The 14,988-nt window shown below is 38.3% G+C and overlaps 1 protein-coding gene across 1 annotated transcript in view; it reads right to left on the reverse strand.

Annotated features, from left to right (window-relative positions):
• LOC111094784 (protein C-ets-1-like) overlaps positions 1–14,783 on the reverse strand; it is a 79,277-nt gene extending 64,494 nt beyond the window's left edge. The window contains 1 exon segment of the mRNA XM_038587822.1: positions 14,584–14,783. The gene's annotated coding sequence lies outside the window, so the exon portion shown is untranslated.
• Between the last annotated feature and the right edge of the window lie 205 nt (positions 14,784–14,988).

Below are 14,988 nucleotides of genomic sequence, written 5' to 3' on the forward strand. Positions count from 1 at the left end.
TTTGACTCAGAGCTCATTTGTTAAAAAATGTATCTGTAAAGAATTATTGATATGACTGCCACTAATCTCCTTTCTCCTCCACCTTTTATTAGAGTTAACTACTGTTTTAAAATTTGTGTGAATTATTTCTGGTTTTTTATTATATGTGTGTTTATGCACAAAGAATATGCATTATTAGTTTTTGTGTTTTTAAAATGTACCTAAATGTTTTTGTATGATACTGTCCTTTTGTAATCATTGTTTTTATATTATGTTTTTGAGATTTATCTATGTTGATTCTTGCTGATCTAGTTCATTTATTTTTAATTGTCCATTCTACTATTTAATTGTATGATTATACCACAGTTTGATTATTCTTTACTATATTGATGGACGTTTAGGTTGTTTTCAATTTTTTGTTATTACATATGGTACTGTAAATGGACATCATAATTTCTTGTGCCCTTGTGGGAAAATTTCTCTGGGGTATAAACCTAGAAGTAAAATCATTGAGTTGTGGACTATGTACATCTTTAATGGTTATTGCTAAATTGCTCTCCAAAATTATTCTGATTTACACTCCCACTAGTGTTATACAAGAACTCCTATTTCCCCACATTCTTACCAATGTAGTAGATATTTTTTTTTAATTTTTATTTATTTATGATAGTCACAGAGAGAGAGAGAGAGAGAGGCAGAGACATAGGCAGAGGGAGAAGCAGGCTCCATGCACCGGGAGCCTGATGTGGGATTCGATCCTGGGTCTCCAGAATCGCGCCCTGGGCCAAAGGCAGGCACCAAACCGCTGCGCCACCCAGGGATCCCTGTAGTAGATATTTTTAACAAATAATTCCTTTGAAGAAAAAATAATTCTTTTTATTTATTCTCTTTTATGATTACATCCAGAGATGAAACACTGATTCTGATCACTTAGGGCACATAACAATGCTTACTGAAACTATTTGTGTAATTATTCTTCATTTTAAAACATATGTAATTCAGATATGAATAAAAATACTACTTAAAATTTGTATATTCCAGGTTACAAACACTTTCCCATAAAGCCTCATTTGATGACAGTGTGGTATAGCAGGTGGAGCTCTGGAAAGAATCAGAAGTCCATGGACTTAAAACAACCCTGAAAATAACTGTGGCTTGGGACCTCAGTTGCCACATCTGTAAAATTAGGATGTTGGACCATGCAGTCTCTTAGAGACATATTATAACTTTTTATCTATAATGCATATGTTCCCTTTTCCCTGAAGCTATAATTTACTTATTGTGCACAAAACATAAAGACAAATTGAATTTTATCAATTTGTGAAAAGTGTTATAACACTCTCTGACATAGTTAAGATCATAGGTTTATCTTATTTATCCTATTTATCTTTGTGTTTCTCTTAATTCAAGGACAGGTGGGGGTGGGCTGTGGGACAGAAGATTGGAGCAAGATCTCAGCATTATGACTAGACAGTAGCCACACACCATCTTGAATTAATCTTCAAAGTTTCCCATTCTGAATCATTACATAACAAGTGCTGAAATGCAGTGAAAGTCCAACTATAATTTATTACGGCTTTGTGTTTTTTCAAGTTCTTTTTACATATGTTGCAGATTCAGAGAATAGGGTATTCAATATTTTCAACTCACTTAAGATTTGATTCCAATAGTGCTTTTATGGTGATGCACATAGCTACTTAAAGTAGAGGGAGGACTCAGTCCACTATTCTGTATTTCTTTTTGGATAAGGAGGGTAACTAATTGGATTTTGTGTTTGGGGAGATTTTTTATTAGAATGAGCTAGATCTGTACCCTGGAGTTTAACAAATAGCTTTTGGGGTTTCTTAGATTCCATGTGTACTAAAAAGAAAATCTGGTTAGAAACCTAATAGGGATCCCTGGGTGGCGCAGCGGTTTGGCGCCTGTCTTTGGCCCAGGGCGCGATCCTGGAGACCCGGGATCGAATCCCACGTCGGGCTCTCGGTGCGTGGAGCCTGCTTCTCCCTCTGCCTGTGTCTCTGCCTCTCTCTCTCACTGTGTGTGCCTATCATAAATAAATTTAAAAAATTAAAAAAAAAAAGAAACCTGTCTAATATTTTAAGAAAGATTAAAGTATAAAAGTCAGTTGAAACTGATTTAACTTAAACTCCAAGAATTGCCAATCTGCTACACAAACACACTCAGATGCCTTCGTACATTTACACACACAGGTATATTCTATCTCTATCACAGAATACCTATTATTTCAATTACTTTTTAAAAGAAATCTATGAAAACATGAATATGGTTATGTTTTTAGTGATGCTTCTACTTATGGGAGGTGGCAATTTTGGCAAACAAAATCTAAATCATTTAATCTCTTGCAATGATGACATTTTTATGGGCTTCTGTATAAGTAGTCCTAGGAAAAATTTTTGATAATGTCATTCCTGGGAAGTGAACTGATTTCTACAGTATTTTTACAAGACATTACAAGAAAATTATGGTTCATACACTTTGTTCAGATGATTGCCAGATTAGTACAGTTCACATATGTATACCTCATTGTTCAAATGTGACAATAAGCCTAGAGAATCCCCCATAAATTGATTCTGAGGGTTTCTACACATTTTAGCCTATTTGTGAACTGACTATGGGACTCCTATTTAAGAAGTTCCGTGGCTATTTTTGCTAATTGGCTACCCATTTTATAGTTTAATCATGCTCTGAGAACCACTATTTGGCTTTCTATGTTACTTCTACTAGTTCAGAAGAAACTGTGCCAAATTAATTTTGCCTAGATCCTACCTATCCTATATGGAGATTTTTTTTTCTTTTTTCCTCTTTTACCTTTTATAAATTTATTTTTTATTGGTGTTCAATTTGTCAACATACAGAATAACACCCAGTGCTCATCCCGTCAAGTGCCCACCTCAGTGCCCATCACCCAGTCTCCCCCACTCCCCGCCCACCTCCCCTTCCACCACCTTTAGTTCGTTTCCCAGAGTTAGGAGTCTTTCATGTTCTGTCTCCCTTTCTGATATTTTCCACTTATTTTTTCTCTTTTCCCCTTTATTCCCTTTCACTATTTTTTATATTCCCCAAATGAATGAGACCATATAATGTTTGTCCTTCTCCGATTGACTTATTTCACTCAGCATAATACCCTCCAGTCCCATCCACGTTGAAGCAAATGGTGGGTATTTGTCGTTTCTAATGGCTGAGTAATATTCTATATGGAGATTTAATTAGGTTATCTAACTTTTTCAATAAGCACTAAATAAATCACTTAAAACACAAGATATCACAAAGCTTTTAAGCTAGTTTTATAAATCAGAGCATTTTCAGAACAGCACATTAAGTAGCTGACAAGACTAGTCTATTGAGAAATCATTACTTTAAGAAAATAAATATCATGGCTGATGAGTATTTATTAAAAAAAATAAAATAGGAGTGTCTGAGTGGCTCAGTTGGTTAAGTGTCTGCCTTCAGCTCAGGTCTTGATCTCAGGGTCCTGTGATTGTGCCCCGCATTGGGCTCCCTGCTCAGTGGGGAGTCTGCTTCTTCCTCTGCCCCTCCCCCTGTCCATGAACTCAAGTGCATGTACCCTCTCTCTCTCTCTCTTTCCAAATAAATAAATAAAATCTTTTTAAAAAACAAAACAAAACAAAACAGAAATGGAGGAAATATAAGCATTGTTGTATTGCCTTTATCATTTTTTTTTTTTTTTTTTTTTTTATTTTATTTTATTTTTTTTTTATTGGTGTTCAATTTACTAACATACAGAATAACACCCAGTGCCCGTCACCCATTCACTCCCACCCCCCGCCCTCCTCCCCTTCTACCACCCCTAGTTCGTTTCCCAGAGTTAGCAGTCTTTACGTTCTGTCTCCCTTTCTGATATTTCCCACACATTTCTTCTCCCTTCCCTTATTTTCCCTTTCACTATTATTTATATTCCCCAAATGAATGCGAACATATAATGTTTGTCCTTCTCCGACTGACTTACTTCACTCAGCATAATACCCTCCAGTTCCATCCACGTTGAAGCAAATGGTGGGTATTTGTCATTTCTAATAGCTGAGTAATATTCCATTGTATACATAAACCACATCTTCTTTATCCATTCATCTTTCGTTGGACACCGAGGCTCCTTCCACAGTTTGGCTATCGTGGCCATTGCTGCTAGAAACATCGGGGTGCAGGTGTCCCGGCCTTTCATTGCATTTGTATCTTTGGGGTAAATCCCCAACAGTGCAATTGCTGGGTCGTAGGGCAGGTATATTTTTAACAGTTTGAGGAACCTCCACACAGTTTTCCAGAGTGGCTGCACCAGTTCACATTCCCACCAACAGTGTAAGAGGGTTCCCTTTTCTCCGCATCCTCTCCAACATTTGTTGTTTCCTGCCTTGTTAATTTTCCCCATTCTCACTGGTGTGAGGTGGTATCTCATTGTAGTTTTGATTTGTATTTCCCTGATGGCAAGTGATGCAGAGCATTTTCTCATATGCATGTTGGCCATGTCTATGTCTTCCTCTGTGAGATTTCTGTTCATGTCTTTTGCCCATTTCATGATTGGATTGTTTGTTTCTTTGGTGTTGAGTTTAATAAGTTCTTTATAGATCTTGGAAACTAGCCCTTTATCTGATATGTCATTTGCAAATATCTTCTCCCATTCTGTAGGTTGTCTTTGAGTTTTGTTGACTGTATCCTTTGCTGTGCAAAAGCTTCTTATCTTGATGAAGTCCCAATAGTTCATTTTTGCTTTTGTTTCTTTTGCCTTCGTGGATGTATCTTGCAAGAAGTTACTATGGCCGAGTTCAAAAAGGGTGTTGCCTGTGTTCTTCTCTAGGATTTTGATGGAATCTTGTCTCACATTTAGATCTTTCATCCATTTTGAGTTTATCTTTGTGTATGGTGAAAGAGAGTGGTCTAGTTTCATTCTTCTGCATGTGGATGTCCAATTTTCCCAGCACCATTTATTGAAGAGACTGTCTTTCTTCCAATGGATAGTCTTTCCTCCTTTATCGAATATTAGTTGCCCATAAAGTTCAGGGTCCACTTCTGGATTCTCTATTCTGTTCCACTGATCTATGTGTCTGTTTTTGTGCCAGTACCACACTGTCTTGATGACCACAGCTTTGTAGTACAACCTGAAATCTGGCATTGTGATGCCCCCAGATATGGTTTTCTTTTTTAAAATTCCCCTGGCTATTCGGGGTCTTTTCTGATTCCACACAAATCTTAAAATAATTTGTTCTAACTCTCTGAAGAAAGTCCATGGTATTTTGATAGGGATTGCATTGAACGTGTATATTGCCCTGGGTAACATTGACATTTTCACAATATTAATTCTGCCAATCCATGAGCATGGAATATTTTTCCATCTCTTTGTGTCTTCCTCAATTTCTTTCAGAAGTGTTCTATAGTTTTGAGGGTATAGATCCTTTACATCTTTGGTGAGGTTTATTCCTAGGTATCTTATGCTTTTGGGTGCAATTGTAAATGGGATTGACTCCTTAATTTCTCTTTCTTCAGTCTCATTGTTAGTGTATAGAAATGCCACTGACTTCTGGGCATTGATTTTGTATCCTGCCACGCTACCGAATTGCTGTATGAGTTCTAGCAATCTTGGGGTGGAGACTTTTGGGTTTTCTATGTAGAGTATCATGTCATCGGCGAAGAGGGAGAGTTTGACTTCTTCTTTGCCAATTTGAATGCCTTTAATGTCTTTTTGTTGTCTGATTGCTGAGGCTAGGACTTCCAGTACTATGTTGAATAGCAGTGGTGAGAGTGGACATCCCTGTCTTGTTCCTGATCTTAGGGGAAAGGCTCCCAGTGCTTCCCCATTGAGAATGATATTTGCTGTGGGCTTTTCATAGATGGCTTTTAAGATGTCGAGGAATGTTCCCTCTATCCCTACACTCTGAAGAGTTTTGATCAGGAATGGATGCTGTATTTTGTCAAATGCTTTCTCTGCATCCAATGAGAGGATCATATGGTTCTTGGTTTTTCTCTTGCTGATATGATGAATCACATTGATTGTTTTACGGGTGTTGAACCAGCCTTGTGTCCCAGGGATAAATCCTACTTGGTCATGGTGAATAATTTTCTTAATGTATTGTTGGATCCTATTGGCCAGTATCTTGTTGAGAATTTTTGCATCCATGTTCATCAGGGATATTGGTCTGTAATTCTCCTTTTTGGCGGGGTCTTTGTCTGGCTTTGGAATTAAGGTGATGCTGGCTTCATAGAACGAATTTGGAAGTACTCCATCTCTTTCTATCTTTCCAAACAGCTTTAGGAGAATAGGTATGATTTCTTCTTTAAACGTTTGATAAAATTCTCCTGGGAAGCCATCTGGCCCTGGACTCTTGTGTCTTGGGAGGTTTTTGATGACTGCTTCAATTTCCTCCCTAGTTATTGGCCTGTTCAGGTTTTCTATTTCTTTCTGTTCCAGTTTTGGTAGTTTGTGGCTTTCCAGGAATGCGTCCATTTCTTCCAGATTGCCTAATTTATTGGCGTATAGCTGTTCATAATATGTTTTTAAAATCGTTTGTATTTCCTTGGTGTTGGTAGTGATCTCTCCTTTCTCATTCATGATTTTATTAATTTGAGTCTTCTCTCTCTTCTTTTTAATAAGGCTGGCTAATGGTTTATCTATCTTATTAATTCTTTCAAAGAACCAACTCCTGGTTCTGTTGATCTGTTCCACAGTTCTTCTGGTCTCGATTTCGTTGAGTTCTGCTCGAATCTTTATTAACTCCCTTCTTCTCTTGGGTGTAGGATCTATTTGCTGTTTTTTCTCTAGCTCCTTTATGTGTAAGGTTAGCTTTTGTATTTGAGTTCTCTCCAGTTTTTGAATGGATGCTTGTATTGCGATGTATTTCCCCCTTAGGACTGCTTTTGCTGCATCCCAAAGATTTTGAACAGTTGTATCTTCATTCTCATTAGTTTCCATGAATCTTTTTAATTCTTCCTTAATTTCCTGGTTGACCCTTTTATCTTTTAGCAGGATGGTCCTTAACCTCCATGTGTTTGAGGTCCTTCCAAACTTCTTGTTGTGATTTAGTTCTAATTTCAAGGCATTATGGTCCGAGAATATGCAGGGGACAATCCCAATCTTTTGGTATCGGTTCAGACCCGATTTGTGACCCAATATGTGGTCTATTCTGGAGAAAGTTCCATGTGCGCTTGAGAAGAATGTGTATTCAGTTGAGTTTGGATGTAAAGTTCTGTAGATATCTGTGAAATCCATCTGGTCCAGTGTATCATTTAAAGCTCTCGTTTCTTTGGAGATGTTTTGCTTAGAAGACCTATCGAGTATAGAAAGAGCTAGATTGAAGTCACCAAGTATAAGTGTATTATTATCTAAGTATTTCTTCACTTTGGTTAATAATTGATTTATATATTTGGCAGCTCCCACATTCGGAGCATATATATTGAGGATTGTTAGGTCCTCTTGTTGAATAGATCCTTTAAGTATGATATAGTGTCCCTCTTCATCTCTCACTACAGTCTTTGGGGTAAATTTTAGTTTATCTGATATAAGGATGGCTACCCCTGCTTTCTTTTGAGGACCATTCGAATGGTAAATGGTTCTCCAACCTTTTATTTTCAGGCTGTAGGTGTCCTTCTGTCTAAAATGAGTCTCTTGTAGACAGCAAATAGATGGGTCCTGTTTTTTTATCCAGTCTGAAACCCTGCGCCTTTTGATGGGGTCATTAAGCCCGTTCACATTCAGAGTTACTATTGAGAGATATGAGTTTAGTGTCATCATGATATCTATTCAGTCTTTGTTTTTGTGGAATGTTCCACTGAACTTCTTCTTAAAGGGGAATTTTAAGAGTCCCCCTTAAAATTTCTTGCAGAGCTGGTTTGGAGGTCACATATTCTTTTAGTTGCTGCCTGTCTTGGAAGCTCTTTATCTCTCCTTCCATTTTGAATGAGAGCCTTGCTGGATAAAGTATTCTTGGTTGCATGTTCTTCTCATTTAGGACCCTGAATATATCCTGCCAGCCCTTTCTGGCCTGCCAGGTCTCTGTGGAGAGGTCTGCTGTTACCCTAATACTCCTCCCCATAAAAGTCAGGGATTTCTTGTCTCTTGCTGCTTTAAGGATCTTCTCTTTATCTTTGGAATTTGCAAGCTTCACAATTAAATGTCGAGGTGTTGAACGGTTTTTATTGATTTTAGGGGGGGATCTCTCTATTTCCTGGATCTGAATGCCTGTTTCCCTTCCCAGATTAGGAAAGTTTTCAGCTAGAATTTGTTCAAATACATATTCTGGCCCTCTGTCCCTTTCGGCGCCCTCAGGAACCCCAATTAAACGTAGGTTTTTCTTCCTCAGGCTGTCGTTTATTTCCCTTAATCTATCTTCATGGTCTTTTAATTGTTTGTCTCTTTTTTCCTCAGTTTCCCTCTTTGCTATCAACTTGTCTTCTAGGTCACTCACTCGTTCTTCCACCTCGTTAACCCTCGTCGTTAGGACTTCTAGTTTGGATTGCATCTCATTCAATTGATTTTTAATTTCTGCCTGATTAGCTCTAAATTCTGCAGTCATGAAGTCTCTTGAGTCCTTTATACTTTTTTCTAGAGCCACCAGTAGCTGTATAATAGTGCTTCTGAATTGGCTTTCTGACATTGAATTGTAATCCAGATTTTGTAACTCTGTGGGAGAGAGGACTGTTTCTGATTCTTTCTTTTGAGGTGAGGTTTTCCTTCTAGTCATTTTGCTCAGTGCAGAGTGGCCAAAAGCAAGTTGTATTGGGAAAAAGAGAAAAAGAGAGGAGAGAAAGAAGGAAAGAAAAGAGAAAGAGAAAAAAAAAAGGGAAGAAAAAGAAAAAACGAAAAAAAAAAGAAAGAAAAAGAGAAAGAAAAAGAAAGGAGAAAAAAAGTGGGTGGGGGAAGGAAACAAATCAAAAAGCAAAACAAAACAAAAACAAAAACAAACAAAAAAAGAACCACCGGGGAGTATCTTCTGATTCTGCGTACTTTAAGTCCCTTGGCTTCTCCTGGAAGTTGTCCGTCTAGCTGGTGTTCTGGGGGAGGGGCCTGTTGTGCTGATTTTCAGGTGTTAGCAGTTGGGGGAGCTGCTGTGCCCCTGCCTGGTGCAGGGCTCAGTGGGGGTTGTTTGCCCCGTGAGGCCGCAGGAGGAACAGCCCCAGTGGCGGGGCAGCTCTGGAAACCTGGATTCAGCTCCGGCAGGAACTCCCGTCTGCAGGGCCTGGAGGCTCCGGGCGGGGCCGCTGATGTGCTCAGCTGGGGCAGGAGCGTCCTCGCTGTCCTGGGCCCTCCCGGCCTCTGCCTGTCCCGGGGGAGGCGGGATCCTGGGCTGTGTCCCGGCGCCCTGTGCTCCGGAGCCTGCGCTGGTGGATTCGCGCTCCCGGGCCGCACAGCCCCCTTCCGCGGAGCTGCCGCCTGAGCCCCTCCGAGCTGCTCCTGGAACCGCGCAGCCCCCTCCGCACGGAGCCTCTTCCTCTGCCCGAGCCCCTCCGAGCTGCTCCCGGGGCCGCGCAGCCCCCTCCGCGGAGCCGCCCCCGAGCCCCCCGAGCTGCTCCGGGTCCCGCTGGGTCCCGCCGTGCGCGCTGCAGCCCTTAGGGAGCTCGGCGCACTCTCCTGGGCGCGCAGTTGCTGTTACTGTCCCCGGGAGCCCGAGGGCATCCTCGCCCTCCTGGGTCCTGCTCCACCTCCCCGCGAGCCCCTTTCCCCCCGGGAAGGTCGGTGCAGCTCCTGCTCCTCCGGGACGGGGCTCTCCTGTCCTGGGGACACTCGCCCCGGCCTCAGCCCGGCTCCTCGTGGGCCCCTCCCCCTTGGAGGCCTTTGTTCCTTTATTTCTTTTTCCCCGTCTTCCTACCTTGATAGAAGCGCGAACTCTTCTCACTGTTGCATTCCAGCTGGTCTCTCTTTAAATCTCAGGCCGAATTCATAGATTTTCAGGATAATTTGAAGGTTTTCTAGGTAGTTTGGTGGAGACAGGTGATTTGGAGACCCTACTCCTCCGCCATCTTCCCACCTACCTCCGCCTTTATCATTTGTATTTCTAAAAAGTGTTCTTTATATTTGAGATGTTAATGGATTTTTTAAAAGATTTTATTTATTTATTCATAAGAAACACACACACACAGAGAGAGAGAGAGAGAGAGAGAGAGAGAGAGAGAGAGAGAGGCAGAGACACAGGCAGAGGGAGAAGCAGGTTCCATGCAGGGAGCCTGATGTGGGACTCGATCCTGGGTCTCCAGGATCACACCCTGGGCTGAAGGTGGCACTAAACCGCTGAGCCACCTGGGCTGCCCTGGATCTTTATTTATAAAATAATTTTCAGTTGTTCTATGTAATATTCGTTTTTTTTTTAACAGAGCACTACACTTTTGTTAGCCTAAACAAAGCCTTGGCAAACAACCTGTATCTTTTATCTACAAAACATCAAAATAATGGACATTTTCATCTTTACCTCTGTCTCCAAAATACCCATGTGTTTTGCCATGGATGGTATAGATAATAATACTATAATATAGTATGGTAAATACTCCTTTTTGCTATTGTTGACAGCCCAGCGTGAACCTTGAGCAAGTCATTTACATGAAGTTTCCTTGGGATTACCTACATTCTTGTCCACTCTGACCTTGTAATTTTGCTCACTCTTGGAAATGTAATGCAGAGTGACTAAGATAATGTTGTTTACACAGACTTTAAGTGGATTGACATTATAGTCAAGCAAGTGTCACATCACCCAAAGTGAAGGAAGACTTAATTACCATAATCCTGTGAATACTAAAATTCCTTGGCCATGTGTGGAATAATAATGTGTAATGTTCTGCATGTTACATTTAATAACGTGAAGGCACAAATACATTAGGTCTCAGGCTGTGTGTTTCTTTAATATAAATGAAAGGAAAGTGGAATTATAGAAGGAAAATGGGCTTTGTAGTAGGATACTTGTCTGAATGTTCAGGTGAAGTCTACTTTTTTTTTTTAACTTGGAAGAGTTGCCTAGTGATGGGAAAATGAAGGGACTGCTAAAATATCCATAAATCTAGGCACCAGTGGGTAGGGTGACAGACCATGAATTTCTCTGGAGGGTACAGGGTAGATTTAACTAAATGACTGAGACAGGATAAAGAGGAAAGGCTGATAACCACCTATTATTATGCAACGGGGAACATATCATTATTTTACAAAGATACTGGTGACATTTTCTAAAATTGTATAGCGTTAATCTTAAATTTGTCAGTGTAACTAACTAGTTGCTAAAACAGAGTTGATTCTAAGAACCAGTATGAATGCATTTAAAAAAACAATGCATTATTCCTAAATTGGTAGGGTTTGTAATACATCTTGATGAATGCTACTAAATGATGTTAAGAAATGGGACTATTACGCCAAAATGGCCATTCTTTGGTTTGTAGTCCTTGAAGGAATTATGTCCCATGGCAAGTCCTGCAGATAGATACATATGAAGTGCCCTGAAGACTAGTCCTGCTGAGTGTTTTTGATAACACTAAGTTTTCAATACAAAGAATACATTTGCTGAAAGAGTTTTTGGCTCAGCATATTAGGACTCCAAAGATCTGTTTGTTACTTTAAATTATCATCCAGAATTTGTTTTTTAACTAATACAAATGTTCAAAAGGGGGCAAGTATAAAATGATTTAGCCATAAAACATTGTTTTTAAATAAATCCATTAGAAAATTGAGATGTAAAAAATATGTAACTCAATCAATTGGTTTGTGTAAATGACATATTATTCATAATCCACAATACAAAATGCTAGATCATCTGATATATAGTGTTTCAGATTTTTAAAAAATATGTAAAAGCTGTTAAAAAAATAAAATACTGAAGGCTGTTAATAACAGCAGCCATGCTTTAATTTGTTGCATGTAGGAGAATTTAAGGCATTTTGAACTGATATGTCATTATAAAATATTCTCCCTACAAACTATTTTTATTTAAATATTAAAATATAATTATTATTTGATTTGTATTTGATGAAAATCAAATGATTTGGACATTTTCATTTAATTAATTAATTAAGAAGATTTTGTTTACTTATTCTAGAGAGAGAGAGAGGGAGAAAGTGGGAGAGCAGGGGGAGGAAGAGAGGGAGAGGAACAAGCTGACTCCATACTGAGCTCAGAGCACGACACAGGGCTCTATCTCAGGACCCTGAGATCATGTCCTGAGCTGAAACCAAGAGTTGAATGCTTAACTGACTGAGCCATGCAGGCACCCCAGACATTTTCATGTTTAATGGCTAGTAATAGCCAAATAATATATTACTGTAATACATTTGGTTGGCAGATATGTATAGTTATGTTGCTTTAAAATGAAATTAGCCTAAATAACAAAAATAGTGATTTTATATTCTTTATGCTGTAAGGGTTTTACAAATACTCCTTAAATCACATATTGATATATCTAACATATTAAGAATAAAGTGGTTTTTATTTTTTTGATCATGATTTACATTTGGTAGTAAAGCACCTACTGAACATTACATGAAAGGATTTGGGACATTAAATGAGGCAGCCCATTTAAAAATAGTATATACATATTTTACTTTTGGTTGCAATAAAAACATATTGTGTTTTCCTTAGTTTGTATTTGTCCAGTTCTCCAGCTTCAAAAAATCACTGCTTTGTTTTTCAGAACTAAGTTAAACTCCAATTTAGGGGCTCCTAATTTCAAGAAACAATTTATAAAATATCATAAACATTCTTTCAAACTTTGTCAGTCTGTCAGGCAGAAACATACAGTTGAAGTGCCTATATATATGCAAAAAATTGTGATGCAGCCTTTGTTTTGCTGAGCATGTGCTCACAGCCAATGACTGGCTGCATTCAGATTAGTTTTCATTACTTCAAGCTGACCAGATTTTTTTAAATAAGGGCACTGGAGCTTTCACCTCAACACTATGGTGATGTGAAATTCCTGCTGCAGAGTCCCTGAGCTGGTGCTAGAAGAGAAGCACCTGTGAGCACAGGCTGTCAGAAGGCCTTTGGAGCCCTAGAGTTTGAGGATACAGCTGCTGGGTTTATGAGCAATTGGAAGTGTTTTGTCACTCCTTTTGCAACCACAGGAGACCACCTAATAACTTTTTACTTTCTTTGGGTGTATAATTTGTATTGATTAGTAGTAGTTATTGGGTAGAGCTGTGATGAGGGTGGCAAGGCAGGCCCTATTAAGAAATATATTTTGGTGAAGATAGTACTGCCCAGATAGGAACAGGGATCTCACATCATTCATTTTGCCTAATCCCTCACAAAACAATGCATTTTTTAGGTATTCCTGGAAGTAAACTTTTTAGGTATCAGCTTCTCTTTTCAGAGAATCAATTGGAGCATGAATATTATATTTGATTTTGAAAAATTGTCAGCCTTTCTAGAAATGCTAAGTGATTATTTGAAGTTTAGAAAGAATTTATTTAGCTCTGGAAATTGTAAAAATATTTAAATCAAATTCTAGGTTTGTGAATTAGTGAGAATATAGATTACTTTAGAGGTCTTTCTTATGATGATACATATAGCAAAGCTTTGTCATGAAATTCATGGGTGCTAGAAGATAGAAGTGTTTTACTTTTAAACAAACTATATAGGATATTGGTATCCTAAATTTTCACAGGTATTGGTCAGAAGTAGAAATTCTCCAAAGACACTTTAACTATTTGTAGCATTGCTCTTATTTACATTCCGAGGTGGTTAGACATTCTCTCCTTCACCATGTTTCCTTCCCTCTCAGAAGGTGAAACATAAATTTTAATTTACGGCTTGTTTAATATATGTGTTTGAGTGGAGAATAGGGTACTTAATATTAGATTATATAGCACTATGGGGGTGCCTGGACGGCTCATTTGGTTAAGCATCTGACACTTGATTTTGTCTCAAGTCATGATCTCAGGGTTGATTGTGAGATTAAGCCTTGTCTGGGGCTCTGTGCTGAGTGTGGAACTTGCTTGGGATTTTTTTCTTTCCCTCTATCTCTGCCCCTTGCCCACCACTCATGCATGCACCTGTGCACTCTTTCTCTCTCAAAAGAAGATTATATAGTACTACTATAACTGTATTGCCTGAAGGGTAATATTTTTAATATTACTTTTAATATTTAAAAAAATATTTTAAATATTTTTCCTGAACCTACTACTTTTTTTTTAAAAGTGAAATTTATTATTCAGAGTATCAACTGGTACCTTCATAAAATTATTTATTACAGGTTTTAACCAAATATATTAGCTCTTCATTTAATTGAAATGAATAGATTTTGGGACAAGACACTCTTTCATGTATTCTTAAAAATTTTGCAACTTTCTTACTTAAAATATAACCACCTTCTTTAAAATATGCATTTACAGGAAGGAGTTTTAAGCAAATATTTCAACTTTAATTCAGAAATTACATTTAGAAATCTTTCTTTGCTCTTTGAAAATCCATTGAGTTTACTGAACTTGTAGTAGCAAAGTTAAGTTACAGCAACTGCAAAAATAATTAATGAAATTAAGTTGAAAATTTCATAAACAAGTGAAGTTATTATTCATTCTGTACCACACTAGAAATGTGGACATGTTAAATGATAAATTGGGCATGAACTGCTTTAATCTGTAAGCTGAACATGTTAGCAAATGACTTACGTTTGTAATTAGTATTTATGGCCACAGGAGAGTGCCTCTTTTAAATCAGTGACAGGAAGTTGATCAGTTTACGTTGTCATAGCAACCAAAGAATTGCACTGCTTCTGTTGGATTTAGTCTATTATGCTATGTATCCATGTTTAGAAATATATTTATGAGCTTTAAGGAAAACAACTCAAGAATTCAAAAGATGTTGGTATGCCAAAATGCCAAACTCACAAAGTCCAAAAAAAAAAATGCTTGAACACTTCATAACAAGCTTAAGTGCTCTATGGTTGTCATAAAATTTCTTTTACAAAGCAAATGATGTCTGGAAAAACATTTCAAACTAGATCAGAATGCAAATCCTTTTATGACAGTATGTGGCTGTCACATTCATAATAACAGACAATAATTGATGATTTA

The sequence above is a fragment of the Canis lupus genome, chromosome X (assembly GCF_011100685.1).
Source record: "Canis lupus familiaris isolate Mischka breed German Shepherd chromosome X, alternate assembly UU_Cfam_GSD_1.0, whole genome shotgun sequence".
NCBI lineage: Eukaryota > Metazoa > Chordata > Mammalia > Carnivora > Canidae > Canis > Canis lupus.